The sequence below is a fragment of the Dama dama genome, chromosome 2 (genome assembly GCF_033118175.1).
Source record: "Dama dama isolate Ldn47 chromosome 2, ASM3311817v1, whole genome shotgun sequence".
In the NCBI taxonomy this organism is placed as follows: domain Eukaryota; kingdom Metazoa; phylum Chordata; class Mammalia; order Artiodactyla; family Cervidae; genus Dama; species Dama dama.
This window is the reverse complement of record NC_083682.1, coordinates 13,338,661-13,361,026: the sequence shown is the minus strand read 5'-3', so window position 1 is coordinate 13,361,026 and position 22,366 is coordinate 13,338,661. Positions and strand designations below refer to the sequence as shown.

The following is a 22,366-nucleotide window of genomic DNA, read 5'->3' as shown; positions in this document are numbered from 1 at the left end:
AGAGGGTCCAATAAAGCCTCCTGCCCTGGTGGGAGTGAAGAAAGATTTGGGTGGAAGGGGAGGCTTCCCATCCTCTGGTGCAGGTCCTTGAATCCAAGGCAAGGAGCACAAGATTTTGAATGTGTTACTGAACTTCGTTTTCTTAAAAAACAAAAAAACTGTTTTCTGCAGGAGAGAGAGCTTTGACTGAGTTTTTTCTCTAGATTTTACTGAGGGATGTGGAAGGGATATGGAGTGAGCTGAGTCTGCAAAAACCAGGTGACCAGCTGCTGGAGAGTGAGGCATGTGGTAAACGTTCTGCACTAGGTGGAAAACGAATTCAGAGATAAAGTGTCCCATCTGGTGTGTACATGCCAACGTATCCCTTTGTTGCAGCAGACCACTTCAGTGGTGTTTTGTGCAAGCAGGAAATGCACGATGGTTGGTTTGCTTTTGTCAGTTTCTGTGGGTAGTTAGATGACTCAGTGTCTGGTTACTTCACTGCATGGTTGGAATCATGCTTGGGAAAGAAAACTAGATGAGGTCCACACATATTTCATCATTAAACAGCAAGCATAGGAAGGTTTCTAAGGAAGCTGTAGGTAATTTAAACATGAGGGGACAAATAGGGACAGTTTCATTTAAAAGGGTGAGATTGGACTGTACAGGTTGCCATAGTTGTTGCTATGACAAGTAGCCATAACAGCTACTTGTTGCTATGCTGGAGATGTGGGAAACTGACAAGAAACCAAAGCCTTACAATTCTCCTTGCAGTGTGATTTCAGGCTAGAAGTAGTTGACAAGGAAAGGATGACAGGTAAGGCTGAGGAAGGGAGTAACCTGAGCCAGTAATCATTAGCTCTTGTTGGAGCCCAGAAAACAGAAGCATCGGCTCAGTCAGAGTTCTGTGTCATGGTTCAGAAATAGATGTTGTTTGGCTTGAAGCAATATTTAGCCTTGGGGATGGCAGCCATAACCTCTAAACAGATTTCCTTCTCCCTGTGGGACAATAATTCATATTTGTTCCAGACTCAGAAAAACAGAAAGCTCTCTCAGGGCCACTTACTCTTTGCTGCCACACATGCAATCTAAATGGTGGAATTATCATCATGGTGTCCATTTTCCAGATGAGACAACTGAGGTTAAGGGACTTGATCAAGGTCACACAGCTAAGTATGTGAAAAGCCAAGCACAAACCCAGGGTAATGGTCCTCAAATTGTGTGTTTTTGCTTCACACCCACTGGGAGTGGTGGGTGGTGATCTGGCACCAATGCTTAGGCAGAAGCAAGCAATATTCAGGCTTAAATTGAATAAAGTAAGGAAAACCACTAGAACATTCAGCTATGACCTAAATCAAATCCCATATAATTTTACAGTGGAGATGAAAAATAGATTCAAGGGATTAGTTCTGGTAGCCTGAAGAACTATGGATGGAGGTTTATAACATTGTACAGGAGGTGGTCACCAAAACCATCCCTAGGAAAGACAAATGTGAAAAGACGAAGTGGTTGTCTGAGGAGCCCTTAAAAACAGCTGAGAAAATAAGAGAAGTGAAAGGCAAAGGAGAAAGGTAAAGATATCTCAGTGGAATGCAGATTTCCAGAGAAAAGCAAGGAGAGATAAGAAAGTTTTTATAAGTGAACAGTGCAAGAATTAGAGGAAAATAATAGAATTGTAAAGAGTATAGATTGCTTCAGGAAAATTGGAGCTACCACAGGGACACTTTATGCAAATATGGGCACAATAAAGGACATAAAAGCCAAAGACCAAACAAAAGCAGATGAGATTAAGAAGAGGTAGCAAGAATGCACAGGATAAATACACAAAACTGTTCATAATGACCCAGATAGGGATGATGCTGGGGTCACTCATGTAAAGCCAGATATACTGGAGTATGAAGTCAAGTGGGCCTTAGGAAGCATCACTACAAACAAAGCTAGTGGAGGTGATGGAATTCCAGCTGAGCTGTTTAAAAATCCTAAAGAATGAGCTGTTAAGAAAAAAAAAAGGTGCTGCATTCAATATGTCAGCAAATTTGGAAAACTCAGTAGTGGCCACAGCACTGGAAAAGGTTGGTTTTCATTCCAATCAAAAGAAAGACAATTCCAAAGAAAGGTCAACCTATCAAGCAATTGTGCTCATCTCACTTGCTAGCAAGGTAATGTTCAAAATCCTTCAAGGTAAGCTTCAACAGTACATGAACTAAGAACTTCCAGATGTACAAACTGGTTTGAGGAACCAGAGATCATGCACTGGATCATAGAGAAAGCAAGGGAATTCCAGAAAAATATCTACATCTGCTTCACTGACTATGGTAAAGCCTTTCACTGTGTGGACCACAACAAACTGTGAAAAATTCTTAAGGAAATGGGAGTACCAGGTCACCTTACCTGTCTCCTGAAAGTCTGTGTGTAGGTCAAAAAGTGGCAGTTAGAATCAGAAATGGACCAACTGAAAAGTTTAAAATTGGGAATGGAGCATGACAAGGTATACAGTGTCACTCTTGTTATTTAACTCATATGTAGGATACATTATTGGATATTCTGGGCTAGATATATCCCAAGTTGGAATCAAGATTGCTGGGAGAAATATTAACATCCACAGATATGAAGATGAAACCACCCTAATGGTAGAAAGCAAAGAACTAAAAAGCCTCTTGATGAGGAAAGCAGATGCAAAAACTGGCTTAAAACTCAACATTCAAAAAACAAAGATTATGGCATCCAGTCCCACCACTTCATGGCATATGAAAAGCGAAAAGTGGAAACAGTGGCAGATTTTATTTTCTTGGGCTCCAAAATCACTATGGACCTTGACTGCAGCCACAGAGTTAAAAGACACTTGCTCCTTGGAAGGAAGAAAGGCTATGGAAAACCTGGACAGTGTATTAAAAAGCAGAGAATCACTTTTCTACAGAGGTCTGTAGTGTCAAAACTATCGTTTTCCAATAGTAATGTACTGATGTGAGATCTGACCATAAGAAAGGGTAAATGCCAAAGAATTGAACTTTTGAACTGTAGTGCTTGAGAAGATTCTTGAGAGTCCCTTATACAACAAGGAGATCAAACCAGTCAATCTGAAAGGAAATCAACCTCTGACCCCTGCTGTCTCAGCTGAGGTATCTACTGAGGGCCTCCAGGTGAAATTGGATGCTTCTACTGCAAAAGTGCCTAACCGTGGCAGCTCTGAGCAAAGAGTTTGTAGCCCCACCCCAGGAGGAAGCTCAGAAAGGCTGAAGGCTCTGTGTACCCTGGGGCCCCTGATACACGCGTTGCATTCTCCTCAGCAGCACTGGAGGCCAAGGAAGGGACATTCTGGGCCATGGAGGAGGAGGATGGCTCAGGCATCCACCGGGGCCATCACTTACCAAGTAGGACTGGAAAGGACAGAGCAGGCATATGTGGCAGATAGCTGGTGACTGGGGTGTGGGAACAAGAAGGAACCAGCTCTGCATGAAGTACCTCTCCCAAACTCCCTTGGAGAAGAAGCCCAGTAATAAGATCATCTGAGATGGGATGAAGAGAGTCTATTTCATTACCCCTTAGAATTCCTCTGAATGAGGAGGTGGTGGAATTTGTGGGTCATCACAAACTCTTCCATGGCCTAGACCATCTGCCACTCGCTATCCTTGGGGCTGCCTCTCCCCAGCTTCAGTCATGTAGTTCTGGAGGAAATTGACAATCATGTGTGCTGCTGGGTCAGGGCCAAAGACCATGTAAAGGCAGGCTTGGTTGAATAACTTAATCTGGATCCCCATCCCCACCGGTCAGTCCATAGCCCTCATCACACCTAGTATGTCCCCAATGCCCCAGTGCAGAGCACCTTGGGATGCCATTTGCATGGAATCCAGGGCAGTTTTGCCTAGAACCAAGCAACCCTCCATATGGCTCCATGAGTTTGCAGTTTTAGAATTCCTGAAATTCCCTCTCTTCCTCAGAATCCTCTCTAGACGATCAGCCAGCTCTGAACTCCCATAGGGAGCTGACATGAAGCCTCTACTCTGTGCCAGGGCTGAGCAGTCACTGTGCACCCTTTAGTCACCTAGCACCCAACATCCCCACAGAGGGGTCGGGTACCCCAACTCACAAAGGGGGCACCTGGCCAGAGCAAGAGGAAGAAGCAGCTGAGAACTAGGCTGACCAAGTAATTTATCATCCAAACCAGGAAAACTTCGATAAGGGAAGGGAGACTGTTAATCCTTATGGTGGGACATCACACTGGGACTGTCCCCAGCCATTCTCCCTGTCACATGGCCTATTTCAGGGATTACTAGAGCTGACTTTCCATGTTCATGCATCTGAGGGTTCAGATTGAACTGAAGCTCTTTGAGGACTGAGGACCTTAGTGTTCCCCTCTTCTTGTGACTCCCACCATGCCAGCATGGCGTGGCATCTCCACATTTATTTCAGGATGACCAATGTCCCAGACGGACCCTTACTCTCACGTGGATGGTCCTATGGCAGGCTCTGGCCCAGGCACAGGGGTTCAGGGGCTCAGCAGCATCTGCAATGGTGTGACACGGCCTGCAGAGGGCACTCTCCTCCCAGCCGCAGTTCCTGCAAGTTCCTATTTGAGAACCAACCCTCAGGGTTCTCCCCTCACCTTGAGGATGTAGGCTCGAGCGAGCACTGGGTAGTTGATGCTGTTGATGGTGAAGATAATAAAGGGCAGGGTATTGACCGCAAAACATGAAACATAGTGCTGCTAGAGAGAGAGGGAGGTTGGCCCTGGAGATCCTTGTTATGTGTGGAGACTGGGAGTGACCCTCGGGCATGACCCTTCACCTCAGAACCCCGTGGCGTGGCGCCGATGAGCTTCTGGATGTTATTGACCAGTCTTGTTGGGCCAAGGATCAGTGATGTCCCGGTGTCCACAAGAGCCTTGCAGCCGCCAGAACAAGCAACAACCTGTCTTTTCATGGAGATGCTGAGATAGTGGAAGAAAATGGGCATCAAGGTCACTCTGAGTCTCCCCAGAGCTGCCCCCTTCCTGACTGTTTCCTAAACAGCCCTTTGTCTCTTGCCCTCAATCTTTTCCCTTGCTCTCGACGCAGCACTTTCCTTGACATCCTTGAATGCAGTACTTGAATACACCAGGTTCTTTTGTACCTGGACACAAGCTGGTCTTCTTTTCTAGACAACCCCCCACCCGTTTGACTAGCAAATATCTTCTCATCTTCCAGATTCCAGCTTAATTGTCATGGTTTCAGGGAAGTCTTTCCCTGGGTGTTTATATGTTTCTTGTCTTGGTCACTTTCTGTAGACCCTTCCTCATGTCTAACATGTACCAAAGTAAAAATTCACTATGTGGATGAGTCATTTTATGTACATCTGCCTTCTTAGATGGGAGGGTGAGTTTTATTCTCATTGCCTCCCTAAAGTTCCTGGCACACAGTGGATGCACAATGCTTGTGTGTTGAATGAGTGAATGAAGACCGTGAAAATAATGAATGAGAAACATCAGAGAGCTGTATTTGGTGGGGAACAAATAACAGGCCAACCACAGAGTGAAGATGGAGATTCACGGGGGCAGCAGATTCTCATAGCAGGGGGAGAGAGGGACTCCTCTGGGAGAGGGTGTCTCCCATCACTACTCCTACAACCAGCTCAGACCCTTAGACCCTGGCCAGGTAATACATGACTAGCCCATGGGAACTTCAAAGGACAGGTCAGCTTTTGTCTGAGGGTATCACACAGAATCCTATCAGTTATTGCCTCTTGTCCTCAGGTCACTCCTGGATCCTACCTTTCTGATTGTCTCAGTTATAGCCCCTGCCCCACTCTGTGCCCAGGGATGTGGGCTGTCTTTTTTATTAGTTGCTTTTACGTCTTAAGACTGCAGCCAACCTCTCTCCACTGTTGGGTAGCTTCTCCATAAGGAGGCCAGTTTTCCCCATTTGCTCAGGACTTTCCCTGTTTTTAAACTGACATTTATCTGTACTGAGAACTTCCTTGGTCCCAGGTAGCCCTGGAGAGTTGGTCATCATATCATAACTCTGTTCAGGCTGGTGAAATCCTCCCTGATCCTGTTCACCACACTGCAGAGTCCTCTTACCGTGCTCTCTGCCTCACAGGGCAGTGGGTGCAGCCCTCTCCCAGCTGCACAGACCTCTCTGGACCCTGTGAGGACCCTGGCTAGAGCCCCGGTCAGGAGGCCTGGGGATTATGAACCCATGGGCTGTTAGTGTATGTATGTGCTTGTGTGTTTGTTTGTATGTGTCTCTGTGTGTGCTTGTGTGTCTCTGACTAGCTATTCATGTTTATATGAGTCTCTATGTATGTTTATATGTGTCTGCTTGTGTGTTTCCATGTGTCTGTGTGTCTGTCTGTGTCATTGTGGGTGGTGTATATGTCTCTGTGACTATTTGTCTGAGAATGCATTTGTGAGTATCTGCCTGTGTCCATGTACAGATGTGGAGCATCCCTTGGGCTGACCCTCAGAGGAAGAGGCTTACCAGTCCATGTTTATATGCCAGTCACCCGCTTGGGTCAATGGTATCCAGTTGAGCGCTCCCTAATAGTAGGCTTTGTCCACCACACCCCACTAAACATCACCACACTGACCTTCCCCCTGCATGTGTAGTGAGAAGAGAGGGGGAGATTCTTGGAGGATGGTAAAAACAGCACTGTCTGAGAGCTGTGCTTGTCTACCCATCAAGGCCCTAATATGGTCCCCATTTACAGATGCAGAAATTGAGGCTAGGAGCGATTGAGAACCAGACTGAGGTCGGTCGCTGGCTAATGAGTGGCACAGAGGAGGTTAGAAGGTGAATCACTTGGCTGGGCTCCACCCACTATGTCTTCTGAAGAGGTCCTGGACTTACTGCTACCTGAGTACTCAGATTCCCTCAAAGGCCAGGGTACTGAGGCGTTTTGGCTTTCCCCTTGTCCAGCCTGTCGTTTTTCAGGAAAATCAAGGTCTGGGAGTGCTAACAATGTGGGTTCAGGTCACCCAGAGTTAGACCTCTACTGTCCAAAGAGCCCCACACTCAGAAGGGCCTCCCACCTCTGCTCTCCCTGTCTTGAAATGCCTAATACTTCTTGAGTAAGGGGTCTCACACTTTTGTTTTGTGTCCCACACTTTCATTTTTTTACTGGCTCCTGAAAATTGGGTAGGTGGTGCTGGGCTCCCACTGAAATGCTAATGAGGAAGGAAAGATATCCACCATCTTTCTCCTTCCTTCCTTATCAAATTCATAAGCAAATCCTATTGCCTTTTCCTCCAACTTGTTTCCTGTTGCCTTCCATTAGCCTTCCTCCTCACTTACCCCACTAAACCAAGTTACTTGTCTTGAGCCCAGGAGCAGGGCTGTGTTCCAATAAAACTTTATTCATAAAAGCCAGCGGTGAAGCCAGGTAGGGCCCTGGGGCCATAGTTATCCTGGGTTAGATTGTCTCTCAGGATACTTCTTTATCAAGTGTTCTATAATTTTCATGGAACTGAAAGCACCTTACAGCTAATTTGGAGAAACGGATTGTCCATCTCAGACTTACTTGCTCAGGTAGAAGGCAAAAACAGGCTCAGAAATGGCACCGTGATTCTTCAGGTTGTCAAGGATGGGGATGCCTCCAGTGAGAGATATGTTGGGGTAGCTCAAGCCCAAGACGCCATCAAAAGTCATTCCCTCAAACCCGGGTTGCTCCACGCTTAAACCAAATGGCTGGTCAGTACTAACAAGGTCCCCAATCTGTGGGAGAGAAGAGTGTTCCCACTTACAGATACATGAAGTGGGGCTAGGACTGGGATGGGGTGCATTGCCATTAGATCCTCAGGGAAGAATTGAGGAGGCTGTGTCTTTGGTGGACCTCAGACGGTTAGACCAAGCTGGGAGGGGAATTTGGGTTCCATTTGTGAGAGGCTGTGAATTTTAAAATATCTGCCCCTCTGAAAAACCCCACCTGAGAGAGTCAGATTGCCCTCGTGGCTTCTGTACAGGAGGGGCAACCCAGTCAAGCCAGGACATATTGGTGCCCCCTTGTGGACAAAATAAGTGGAGAGCAAGATAGCCTTCTCTTTGGCATCACTGTGACCTAATGACAGTAATGGACTGCATTCCCTGTAATGTTCTGTGGATTCTGCATCTGTCCAGGAAGACAGAAGCTGAAGACATAATCTTGCTTGCAGAGTTCTATGAAATTACTGCCTGGGGAATTCACTTTTGGGGATATGTGTGTCTTTGTGTGAGTGTGTATGAGAGAGAAAGAGAGAGAGGGGAACTACTCAACTACTTTGGGGGAGGCAGGCCATAAGTTTTGTTGGACTCTTAAAGGCCCCCTAGAGTGAGAATTCATTTATCAGGCCCTCTGACCTCTCAGGCCTCCAGTTTCCCAGTCTGGTTACCTGAAGCCCTTGACTGCCCCCAGGGTCCCCAGATCAGTTTTATCCTGTCCCAAACACCCCACAGCAACTGCAGTCCTGAGGAGCAGGCCCAGCTCCACCACTTACCACATGTGTGACCTCAGCAAGGCCCTTGCTGTCTGCACCTCAGTTTCCTCATCTGTCTCATGAGCTAATCAGATCACCTGCTGTGTGGGGGTTGTTGCAGGATTAAAACAATTATTACCTGAAAGTTCCTGGAACAATCTGTGAATATAAAAGTGGGTGTTTTTTCCCCCCTTTTCTTGCTCCCAGCAAAATGGACCTTGAACTGCTCATGTTCAGAGAAGCTGCAAGTCCCCATCTCAAGCCACTCTCTGGGTTAGCTAATCTGTGTACTCATGTGTCACCACAGGCAGTGCCTCCCCAGGGACAGGATCCTGTGGGAAAGATGGCCAATATCTATGGGAGTTAGGCTAGGAAGGGTCCTGCCAGATGGCCCTGCATCTGTTTTGCAAGCAGTGGTCACCCCACAGCCATTCCTGACTCAACTTTTATTTACAGGTTACCTGAACTGTTTCATAAGCAAGAAATCCCTTCATCAACCCAGGTCCATAGGTGATGCTGAAGGTCTTTTTGGTAGGCCAGTATGTGGAAGACTTGTAATGTCTGAACCTAACGTGTGTAGCTGCAGACACAACAGATGAGTGTCATTAGGTGCCAAGAGTTGAAAATAGGACTGCAGGGCAAGGGAAAGATGGTCCAGGAACCAGGTGTCTATACCCACAACAGGCTGAATTGGGGCAAAAGAGGGAGGGCACCCACAACTCAGATGAGCCTGTGTCAAAGATAACCTGGAATTCCTGAGAGGGTGTTCCAATGGGGATGTTACCCACATAGAGCATCTACAGGGAAAAGGAGGGAGTGGGTTAGTGCAGAAGTGACTACCCTCTATTCCCACACTGATGCCTCCCTCTGGGTGTCACATATCTCTTGAGATCACTTTCAAACCACTGTGCAGCTCACAGCCTTTGATCACAGAGGTACTTGCATTTGATATTTCTTTTTTATGCTACATGGTATGCATGATATTAACTCTATGACCAGGAGTTGAAATGGTACCTCCTGCACTGGAAGCCCAGAGTCATAACCACTGGACCTACAGTACCACTGGGCACCCAAGGAAGTCCTTTTCCTTCTTTTGAGAAGCTCTGTAGTCTCTTCAAACCCAGCCTCAGCGCCCCCTTCTCCAGGAGGTCCCTCTTGATCAACCGCAGCCACTCCCTCTAAACTCACCACATCCAATCAACACTACACAGGTGACCCTTTCATTTGACATGTATTTACTAATATGCCTATCTCTCAGGCCAGCATGAGCATTCTTTAAGACAAAATAAGCCTGTTTTATAATCTAGAAACAGTAGCCACAGTGTTAGATACTTATGGCCTTCCACGGAATATGGGTTTAGTATCTTTTTCCTGCTGTGGTTCTTGCATCTGTGGAAACTGAATCCCTCTGCCTGAGGATTGACAATTGCTTTGCAGTTGGTTCTACCTTTTGATCAGAGATGGCTCACTCTTCATCTGTAACTGAGTAACTCACTTAGTTCAGAAGGAATAATCTCCCTCAAACTAATGACACATCTTTGACACAGAAATAGATGTTTACCTGCCATCTGATAATTTCTGGGCTCAGTCACCAAGACCAAGAGTTGAGGATGAGAGTGCCTCCTCCTCTGGGTAGGGCCCCTGTTTCCCAGTGTCCCTGCCTCCTGCAGAAGCCCCAGCCCCAACATTCCCCCTGGTCTCTCCAGATGAGCTACAGTCCTAGGCTAGAGCACCAAGGGGGAACTGGGAGCACCATCCTTCCAAAACACTCACATCCATGACATTCCTGGTTTGGGGGGTGGGGGTGGATCATTATATTTGAGCCAGGAGAAGAAATCTGGTACAGTCTGTAAGCATGTTCCTTCAGGAAATTGTTCAGCATGGGTTTTTCACTGAGGGTTTTTCTCATGGTCTTCACTTTGGTTAGAGGTATTCTAACCAAATAAACAAAGCAACAAAGAAAACAAAGAAGAAGCAACAATTAGCTGTCAGTGTTAAGGTATAACTGTCATTGTAATGGCCCTGTGTATTTTCCAATCATTTTTATGAGTCACCTTATTATGAGAATGTTATGCATATACCATGGCAAAGACATAGGTTTGATTACAGGTCTGTTCTGTAATGTTAGGTAAGCCATATGACCATGTGGGGGTCTCAGTCTCCCCTCAGTAAAATGGTGGAATGTAACAATTCAGAACTCCAAATAGAATATTTTGGGGATAAGAGAGGTGATGGATATAAGTTACCTGATAAATAGGAAGTCTCAACAGTGACAGCCATTGGCACTGCTGTTGCCATCCCACTGTATCCTTCTCATAGAAGCTCAGGGAAGGATGTAGAAGGGGGATTCTTATCCTTTTTTACAAGGGAGGAATTTGAAATGCAAGAGGTTTGTGAGTTGGCTGGGGTCACACTGCTTGTCAGATATGAAACAATATATAAGTAGCTATCCCACTCTTTCTCCAAGTTGAAAGAGAACAGAGAGTTGAAAGAAGAATACATGAGATAGGGAACAAGTTAGGGAAATTCAGAGGCTCAAGAAGGAAGGATGAGTCAAGTGAAAAATTAAAGCAACACAGAGAGAAATACACTCACAGGGACTTCCAAAGAGATGGAGAGATAATTGATAGTGATACAGAGATGCAGACATAGACATATACACACTGAAGTAGACAGGGAACAAAGAGGACATGTTGAATAAAATCTAGAAAAGTGCTATTCCACAGGACCACACCTACATGTACATAGACTGTGCACTGAACAATTGCAAGGAGCTCCATTTTCAATAGGTCATAAGATGACTGGACCCCAAGAGTTGTGCAACCATGCAAATGTACACTAAGACCCTAGGGACCCACAGTTCCTATAGCAAGGTACTTATCAATAAGTAAGAGTTGAACTTTAAGACTGTTAGGGAAATATTCAATTCCCTTCTAAACCTGATGGGTGGAAGAAAAATCAGATGAAAAACAAAATCTGAGAAAGCAATATGATGCAGCTTACAGTCCACATACTTACTTGACTATGCACTCTGAGAAGGCCACCAGCCCGAAGAACACAGCCACTTCATGCTTCTTTCCTGGCTCCAAGTACTCAGGGAAGTTCAGGTTCTAGCATGTAGTGGTGACCGGGAGCTGGTAGTTGTATATGCTCTGACATGCCCAAGTTTTCCCCTGTAGGTCACTAATAGATCTGAAAAAACACAAAGCTCTCGATAAAATCTGTACCTCCAACAGTGTCCTTGGTGAGTGGACTTTGAAGCTTCTCAGAATATAGACAATTGAACTGTAATCTCTTCCTTGAATCTTGGCTGGAAAATCAAACCGATCTTCATGGACATCTAAGAAGATGGAGAACCTTGCCTACTTGGAGAAACAACTGCTAAGAACATCATGAAAATGGATACTAGGGAACATGCTCGACATTCTTGGTTTCATGTCATCTTCCTTGCCACTTCATGAGACATGCATTGCTGTCTTCATTGGAGAAGAAATTGCTAGGTGGATAATTTGTCAAATGGCAAAGTGAAGACTTCAGGGACAGCTGAGGGACATACAACTGACCTTAGGTAGTGGGTCTAATGGCAGAGATCAGGGGCACCTATGATGCCAGTCTGCATCAAAAATTTAGGGCAGAGCTGTACTTCAATTGCATGGTTTCAGTATTGGAAGAAATGTCATATGCATCCACAAGATATTTTATATCATTCAACAAATGCACAAGGAAGAAGTGTGTTCTGGGTTCTGGGTTAAAGGCTTCAAAGTCAAAGTTGATCAAGACAAAAGTAGTCTTTATCTTCGGCAAGCTAGTAGTCTAGTTTCACAAACTCATGGCCCCAGGAGGCAAGAGAAATGATAGTAGGACTAGGTGGCCATGCTGGACCCTGGGCAGCACAGGCCTGACCACTGGGAGCAGACTTTCCTCCACTTCAACCATGCTGGAAAGCAGGCCAGTTGGAGAGAATTCAGGAGTTTGGATATTTATGTACAATCTACTGATTTTAATATTAGCAACTAATTTTTTTTTCCTGAAAAAACAGTGGGAACACAATCTCCACAACGATGTGCTGGAATCAGCCTTCAGTGTCTGCAGGTTTTTATATCTGGCCTAGAGATGGGAGTGCAGTGGGAACAGAGAGGAATTTAGTTCAAGTTGGTTGATTTACAAAGAGACTGAATGCATACTAAACATGTTTATTTCCTTTCAATTTATAAAGAAAGATCATCAGGGACATACAAACCAACGGATTTAACTGCTGAAGATAAATGGATATATTTCTGATATAATTTCCCTGTAGGGTCTATACCATGAAAAATTTTGTCTGCCAAAGCAAACATACAAAAACATAATTATGAAATGTCTTGCCAATCAAAGAAGACAAAACAACTGTGGCAGCCAAAGTAAAGGCAATCGTGTTTAATGACTCAAGGACTCCCAGGGCCTATTCAGCATGAGATCTATCCAAGCCTGTCCCTTGAATACAACAGGGCCCTCTCCTGGTTGCCACATGTGTATAGATGGGGCACTGTGTCTTAATCCTCTGCATATTGTTTAAATTCAGTTTTTGTGGTTAAATCCCAAAAGGGGAATATGATGTCACTGACAAATGACACACATATATGCCCTTTGAACTATGGTGTTGGAGAGGACTCTTGAGAGTCCCTTGGACTGCAAGGAGATCAAACCAGTCCATCCTATAAAAAATCAGTCCTGAATATCCACTGGAAAGACTGATGCTGAAGTTGAAGCTCCAATTATTTGCCCACCTGATGGGAAGAACTGACTCATTGGAAAAGACCCTGATGTTAGGAAAGATTGAAGGCAGGAGGAGAAGGGGAAGACAGAGGATGAGATGGTTGGATGGCATCACCAACTCCATGAACATGAGCTTGAGCAAGCTCTGGGAGTTGGTGATGGATAGGGAAGCCTGGCATACTGCAGTCCATCATGTTGCAGAGATGGACATGACTGAGCAACTGAACTGAACTGAACAAATTGAGAACAAAGACTAATAAATCTAATTGCATCAGGTTGGTGACTAGCTGCCCATAACAATACATTACTTAAGTGGCTTTAAAATTCAGAATTATGACTCTACATTCAGAGTGGAATATCTTTTAAGGAAAAACAAAAATTCTGCCCATGCAAAAAAAACCAAAGAAAACCAAAAGAAAAACAGGAAAGAAATCTGAAACTATATTCAACAGCTTATTGTTCCTGATATCACTTCTGTTATTGTGACAGAATCATATGTATGTTAACAGGTAAAAGGAAGTCAATAATTAGAACTAATATTCTGAAGTAAGCCTTTCAGTGGCTAGAAAAAGAGGTTCACACATAATATAAAGAAGTTTAATTAAAACCTTGCTGTCTTAAATCTTGAACTGAAATCATAAGTTTGTACCAATTAATTATATTCCTTTCTATTTTATTTTTTAGGGAAAATGTGTTTTTCCTACTCTGACCACTGTAAAGCTTAAAAGCAATGACAAGTTGATAACACTGACTATTCTGAGGTCTAACATGTAGATTCTAAATACATTTCCCATCAGACACTCCATGGATTCTTAAAGAGATGGCTGATTTCAGGACTGGGTCAAGAAATGCACAAAATAATCTTGGCAGTCTTGAAGGACCAGAAACCTGAGGGACTTCAAAGACCAATGGGTACTGAACAGAAAGTTTAGAAATCCAAATGAAAAGGCCAAACATCTACCAGTTTGTTGGGCAGAATGATATTCCTGCTTGTCAACACGCTGTTTATGTTTGTCATAGCTTTCCTGCCAAGAAGCAAACTTCTGATTTCATGGGTGCAGTCATCATCCACAGATAATTTAGAGCCTAAGATGAAGAAATTTGTCACTGCTTCCACATTTTCTCCTTCTATTTGACATGAAGGATGGGCTGGATCCCATGATCTTAGCTTTTTAATATTTAATTTTAAGCTGGCCAAATGTGTCCAAATGTTAATAGGCAACATCCAGTTTGTCACTGTGATAGATTGCTAGGGCACAAACTCACCATTCTAAGCACTGAGAAAGGAAATAATCATCAATATTTATGCTATTTTTGTTTCTATTAAGCATATATTATGTAACTACAAACAGTTCCAGGAAAATAAGCTAGACTGTCCCTTCTGGGGGTCATGAAAGTGTGATGGGGAACAACTATAACACAAATAAAGCCTCACTCACTGGCCTGCAGCTCACCTCCTGCTGTGGAGATCTGATTCCTAATAGACCAAGAACAGGTACTGGTCCTGGCCCACTGTGCTGGTATTGTGGACTCCTGCTCTAAACCCAATAGTGGGACATTCTGTAAGACAAACCACCCTGCTTCCTCCCAGTTTCTGAACATATAAATGGCATTAAAATTGGGAGAGGAACAGTTATTTACTCCTAAGGAGAACAACCAAGTGCAACATATGATTACATTCTTTCAATAAACTGTGAAAACACATCTGCTTTTTGAGAATCAAGGAAATTTGCACATGAGTGGATATTAGATGTTAATTTGATGGGGAACAGAAGAGCATTTTTTTCACATCCTATCATTTTACCCCAAATACTCATTACGTATATTTTATGAAATGTTCATCTAGTCCCTAAAATACTTCAGGAAAAATGAATAAAGAATAAAAAGAGAATTAAATGAGAGTCTGTCTTGATTTAAAAACAGATCTGCATAGCTGCTATGGATTGAATTGTGTCAATCCTTGACTCCCAATGTGATGGTGGTAGGAATCAGGGCCTTTGGGAGGTATGCAGGTTGACATGGGGTTTTGATGGTGGTCCGTCATGATGGGATTAGCCTCTCCCTCTTTTTCTTTCTTATTCTCCCTCTTCTTCCTTCCCTTTTCCCACCACATGTGAAAACAAAGCAAGAAGAGAAAGACCTGATGCAAGTCAAGAATGTCTCCACAGGGAACTCAACTGCCCACCACCTTGATGTTGCATAGTCTCCAGTCTATGACAACCTGTGGGACTGACAGATTAGTTTTATAGTTACTGATGCTGAATGATGAAAGATAGGGTTCATGACACTCTTTCTTATATTTGTTATGTTTGAAATTGTTTTGTAGTAAGAAGTTTATGGAATGAAGTTTCTGTTTTAGTGTTACCCTGATGGCCCAAGATAGCAGATTCAGGCAGGTCCCCAATGAGTGAGTGCTTGGAGGAACACATGCTCCTCACTCCGATGCTTCTCTTGTCATCTGAAAACTATCCCACTCACACCTAACAACTTTACCCCCACCCCATCAGCATCTCCACTTCCCGGTTAAGCTACTGAGTCATCTAGCTGTAGATCTTGATGATTCAGGACAGGGTCTGGAAGCAGACAGAATGCAGACATTTTTAGAAAGAATGAACTGGGCAGACCCCTCCTTTGTTTTCCCTTCTTTAGTGCCATCTGCACGTGAGGGAGAGGGCCTGGATATGGAGGGAGCCACAAGTGGAACTGCATAGATATCTGCAAGAGAAGGGAGGAGGAACTCAGAACCCAGTAATCAGGAGGTGGGCAGCTTGCACAGGACCCAGGAGGGAAGGAAGAAGCACGGGGAATATGATAGTGCCTATCTGAAGGTCAGACCTTCCCAAGTCTTCTGGTTAAACTTAGAGGTCACGTCCTTCCTGCTGGAATTCCTGCTCCAGATGTGGAGGGGATAGAGCTGTACTCACTGCAAATGAGTCATGGGGTGAGGGACAGCCTCCCCCAGGAGATCTTTGATTCCATTCTAAATGTGGGTATCATCCCAAGCCAGAGAGCAAATGGCAGGTCATCCAAAAGATGACCTACTTTAAATACTATTTAAAATACTACAAAATTTGTCTAAGAGTCCTGGCATATCTTGTCCCCAGAGTATAGGAGAGATGATCCATCAGGCTAATTTGGGTTTCTGCTGAGGAATCTACAAGCTTCCCCACTGGTAACTTCTGACTTATAACTACCTGATATCATCCCGCAGAACCCAAATGATGGTAAGCTCCTGTGGGCAAGACCTCTAAGGTCCTCAGTGTCACAGCAGCTGTGTGCCAGGTGGTCTATCACTCCCTGAGGCCAAGACCATGAATATCACCAGGCAGTTTCAGCCCCCTGCCCACCAAAGGCAGCCTCAGCATCATCAGCAACATGCAGCTCTGAGCCACTTGTCCACTGATTGGCACTGAACGCCAGTCTGGAACAAGTGTTCTGGAGGAAGTCCAGTCTCCCTCATCCAAGAGATGGCAAACTGAACCCTGGGGTGTATCTCTCACCATAAGGTGGAAGGTAAGATAGTGAAGACTTGGGACCCAGGAACTCTGGTTCCCAGGCTAGGAGACCTCCAGGAAGGGCAAGATGAGAGAAAGCTTAATTGCACCCACTGCTGGGGAGCTCACAGATGTCTGCAGGCACCAGAGCGGAAGTTCCTTTCCCATTGCCCCTCACGTCTGGTTCCAATTTCATCAGCAGACCTGCCTCCATGTAGCAGCAGGAAAGCAACATTGAGGGCTGTTTCTTCTGGGTTCCAGGTACAGTGGGAGAGCCCCAGCTGTAGTGACCCCAGGAGGTAGTCATGCATGTGGTGACTGACTCACTCCCAACTTAAGAATCCAAAGAGCTCCCGCTCCTCATTCACAGAACACAGACCCTTGGCTGCCTGGGTAACATGGACCTGCATTCACAGCGAGACGCATTCTCTTCTCAGCCTTCTGGAAACTTAGATAGAGTGTCTTGCTGTTTCCTTAGGGAACCCCTGGCTGAGTGAGGCTGAGGTCTGAGACTAGCTTGGATGAAGGGGATGTGCTCCCTCTTTGATACTCCAAATAGACCTTAGAGCATCAAAGGCCTTGAGAGGGTTAGAATCACACTTATGCTTTTTAGGGACTTTGCTTTATGAATCTGGTTGGAGAAAAAGGACAGAAATACAGGACAAGGCTGGACATCTCTGGGTCCCAGCTGATTGTGAGTTGAGTTCCAGCCAACAGGCTTCAGAGTCACATGCTGGTCTTATTCACAAGCCACCTTTGAAGAGGGAATAGAGGAAAGAGTTTTTGGGCAGAGAGAACTGTTGTCAAAGCACCATGGGAGTCACACAGGGCAAGATGAAACAAGAGTGAATACTTGTTTCTTTGCTCTATCAGCTCCTTGCAGTTTCTACGCCTGAGTCAAGTACATGGAGATAGTCAGAGGCATTGGTGGTGCCCCTGGAACCTGATGCTCCTGGTGATAGCCAGTTTGTATACATGTCCCTGAGACCAGAGCCTTTTCAGCCTTGTGATAGCCCCAGGTTCATCCATCTTGGGAAGGCTGATATGTCTCATTGCTGGTAACTCACAACTGAAGCATGGGATGAGGTCATGGTGGTTGACCTGTAGGCCAAGTTTCAAGCATGGAAGGAATGTTGGCAGTGAAAGGGAAGCCATTTATTAAGCTTGGTTACCTTGGCCCTTAGCAGTTGCTACTTCCCACATCTAGAATGTTTTTCTCCCAGCTTTTTGCATGGCCGGGTCCTTCTCAACATTTAGCATCATCTCAAATGAGTCTCTCTCAAGTTTGCTTTCCCTGGCCACTCCAATCTCACAAGCACAGACCCTGATCCAATAAGTAACTAGACACTTCCCTCCATCAAAACAATAATTATAGTTACCAAAGTGGAAAGGTGGGAGAGGGATAAATTGAGAGTTTGAGATTAATATATGTATACTACTTTACTTAGTAGATAATCAACAAAGATCTACTGTACAGTACAGGAATTCTGCTCAATAGTCTGTAATAACTTGTACAGGAGAAGAACCTAAGAAAGAATGGATACATGTGTATGTATAAGGGAATTAATTTCCCATACAACTAATATTAACACAATGCTGTAATTCAACTATACTTCTAAATACATTAAAAGCTGAATTAAAAAAAATGCTTACATGTAGAGACCCATGGAGTTCTTTAGACTCTCAGGATTCCAGATATGATGCTGGAGATGGCAGAGTGGGTGCAGAAATCAAGACATTATCTGAGGTTGCATTTTCTTGAGCTTTGGTGTCCTTTTAATTCTAGTGTCACCTTTCATTTGTGTTTGGAGGATCTAATACAAGGGCTTGGAGATACCAGCTGGGTGTTAGTTGAAGGATGAGAGGGCGGTGCCTGTAGGAGAGTGAAATCCCAGCTCCCTAGCCTTGGGTTGGGGCATGTTTGAGGCACAACTTATGTCCCAAATTCCCTGTGAAAACAGGCTCTAGCTTCCCTCTCCATGACCTGCATGAAATCAGACCCAGACAGGTTTCATCCTTTTTCAAGTCCTGTTTCCCAGGAGACCTCACTTGTTTCTCTGGGAGAATTTTTTTTTTTTTAAATTTTGCCGCACTAGGTCTTCATTGCTGCTCAGGACTTCTCTATTTACAGCAAGCAGGGGCTACTCTGTAATTGCAGTGCACTGTTTTTTCAATCCTGTGCTTCTCTTGAGCAGATCACAGGCTCTAGGGCACTCAGGCTCAGTAGTTGTGGTTCACCAGCTTAGTTGCCCTGGGGCATTTGCAATCTTCCAAAACCAGGTCTCCAACGCATATCTTAAGCACTGGATCAAAAGGGAAAACACTCTGGAAGGAATTTGAAATACTTCACTTTTACATGAAACTTGGCATCATAGCCTATTTATGGGGAGACTGATAGAGGATTGTCCCTTGCTTCAAACGACCTCCTGAGACCAGGACTGATTTAGGTTCTCCTCCCAACTGTTCCTACAGCATCTTGACTGTCCTGCCATGTGGCTTTGTTCTTGCTTGAGTTTCTGAAACCCACACTAGACCACAGCTTCCAGAGGGCAGGGCTGTCACTTGACTCACTTTTAAATATACGTAAATAGATCTTGTTTCATTATACCAGACTCTAAGGTCAAAACAAGGCTAACACAAAATCACATATTCTATTCTGAGTGTTAGGTTACAGGTTCAACTACTGTAATCAAACTCTAAATAACATTGTCTTAAATACAATACAATTTCAATTCTCTTTCATATAATGTTAGTGTAGGTCTCTCCACAGAGTTGGGGACCCACTTCTTTCTTGTCACTTCTTCTACCTGTGCTACTTACCTCTGGTCTAGCCTGGCTGCTCCAGTTCCTGTCATTCCAGCTGCATTTCTGCTAATGGGACAGAAAATAATACTTCCATTTGGAAGTGACATATCATCTCTACTCAAACTCCACTGGCCAAAGTATCTTTCATGGTCATGGCAAACCTGGGGGTGGTGGGTACAGAGAAGTGCAGTGGAATGTGATCCTACTACAAAACATTCACGATGAGTAACAAGGGTCACTACCCTTCATTCATGTCCCTGTAATTCATTCTTCTTTGGTTCTCCCCACCCAGCTCTTAGCCTGTTTTGGCCTGCAGATATGGATATGGATGGGTTTATAAGAGTGGACATGGCCCAGACAGATATGGAGAAAACAGGAAAGGAGAGAAGATAAGAAAGTATCAAAATTTGGGGGGGCGTTCCTAAGATGGCAAAGGAATAGGACAGGGAGACCACTTTCTCCCCCACAAATTCATCCAAAGAACATTTGAACACTGAGAAAACTCCACCAAACAACTTCTGAATGCTGGCAGAGGACATCAGGCACCCAGAAAAGCAGCCCATTGTCTTTGAAAGGAGGTAGGGCAAAATATAAAAGATAAAATATACAATATAAAATATAAAAGAGAGACAAAAGAGTTAGGGGCAGAGATCCATCCCTGAAAGGGAGTCTCAATAGAGGAGAAGTTTCCAAACACCAGGAAGCCCTCTCACCGGCAGGTCTGGGGAAGTTTTTGAATCTTGGAGGGCAACATAACTGGGAAGAAAAATAAATAAATAAAACCCACAGATTACCTGCCTGAAGGCAACTCCCAGCATAGAAGTACCCCAGATGCTTGCATCCACCACCAGCAAGTGGGGGTTGAACGGAGAGTAGTGGGCAGCATTGCTTAGGCTAAGGACTGGGCCTGAATGCCCTAAGGGCAATCTGAGGCAGCTAACATGAGATAGCAACCTAAACTGTGGGATAGCCAGAGAGAGAGAGCAAGAGAACTGTCTTGCAAAAAACCCTAACCTTAGGAAATGGCAACCCACTCCAGTACTCTTGCCTGGAAAATCCTATGGATGGAGGAGCATGGCAGGCTACAGTCCATGGGGTCGCAAAGAGTCGGACACGGCTGAGTGACTTCACTTCACTTCAAGGCACTGCCGGCCCCGCTCACAGAACAAAGGACTGAGACAATACCAGAGAAGAGTTAGCTGGCTGCAGACCGGCCTATTCCCTGCCAGAGGTAGGAGGCAGGCAGGTGCCAGCCAGGGCTGGAAAGGGGCAAATTAGGCCCCAGAGAGGGCATCCCCTACCAAACTGTGAACAGGCTTCCAGTTTCTAACCAAAGACTTCCTGAGATTCTGGATGGTTGACAGCCGCAGGGAGGGTCGCAGCTAGAGATCAGCTCCCCAGAAGAGACACATGGCATCCCGGAGATGGGCGTGACTAGAAACTGAGCGGCTGGGACCAGGGAGGCGATAAGATGCACTGCTCCTGAGGAGAGTGCGCTTGCCAAGCATCTGGTCGCCGGAGCTGCCCGGACTGGGGAACGGCACAAAACGCAGGCCCAACTGAGTCCTCACCTTTGTGGAGTACTCAAGATTCTGAACCTGAGCAGCTTAGACCTGGGAAATGCTTGCAACCCAGAGCCCGTTCCCTGCAGAGCAACCTGAAGTCTGAACAGTGTACACTGGGAAAGCACACATGCTGTGAGCGGGGGCAAACCCAGTGTGGCTGAGACAGTGCGAGCGCTCCCCACACACACCAGTGATATTTGTTGGCAGTGTTCCTCCCTCCCCATAGCATGACTGAACAGGTGAGCCTAAACAAGAGACCACCTTCACCCCCTTGTGTCAGGGCAGAAATTAGACACTGAAGACATCTGCAAACAGAAGAAGCCAAATAAACAGAGGGAACCACTTTGGAAGTGACAGCTGCAACAGATTAAAACCCGTGTAGTCAGGCCCCAACTGACTACATTGGAAGGGGCCTATAGATCTTGAGAAGTACAAGCTGGAACAAGGAATGATCGGAAACTGAGCTGACCGCACTCTGCTGCAACAACTTCAGAGAAATTCCCAGATATATTTTTACTATTATCATTTTTTTAAATTAAAATTTTTTTCTTTTTTTAAAGTCCTCTACTACTCCTTTAATTTTCATTTTTATAACCTGTTATTACCTTGCAAAAAAAAGACCTGACTTATCAAGCAAACTTCATATATATTTCTTATAATGTTTGTGATTTAAAAAAAAAATATTGCATTTTTCAGAGTCTAACCTCCACTCTAGATTTTTATTCTTTGCTTTATAGTATTTGTTTTCAATTTTGTACATTTAAGAATCCAGTCTTCAGTACCCATTCTTACTTAGGAATGTAATTACTGGCTTTATTACTCTCTCCCTCTTTCAACACTCCTTTTTCTCCCCCAGGTCACCTCTATCTCCTCCCTCCCCCTTCTCTTCTCAACCCAACTCTGTCAATTTCTGTGGGTGTTCCAGGCTGTGGAGAACACTTAGGTAACAGAGCACTGCCTAGATCTAACTCTCTACTTTTGGTTCCCCGTTTTCTCCTCCTGCTCACCTCTATCACCTTCCTCCCTCTTCTCTTCTCAATGTAACTCTGTGAAACACTCTGAGGGTTCCAGACAGTGAGGAGCTGTCTAGTACTGGCTAGATTGCTCTCTCCCCTTGTGATTCCCCCTCTTCTCCACCTGGTCACCTTTATCTCCCTCCTCCATCATCTCTTCTCCATGTAACTCTGTGGACCTCTCTGGGTGTCCCTCACTGTGGAGGATATTTTCACCATTAACCTAGAGGATTTATTATCAGTGCTGTATGGATGGAGAAGTCTTGAGGCTACTGTAAGAATAAGACTGAAAACAAGAGGCAGGAGGCATGAGCCTAAAACCTGAGAACA

At 44.9% G+C, this 22,366-nt stretch overlaps 1 pseudogene; it reads right to left on the bottom strand.

Annotated features, from left to right (window-relative positions):
• Positions 1-206: 206 nt before the first annotated feature.
• On the bottom strand, positions 207-16,821 carry LOC133067931 (pregnancy-associated glycoprotein 1-like; annotated as a pseudogene).
• Between the last annotated feature and the right edge of the window lie 5,545 nt (positions 16,822-22,366).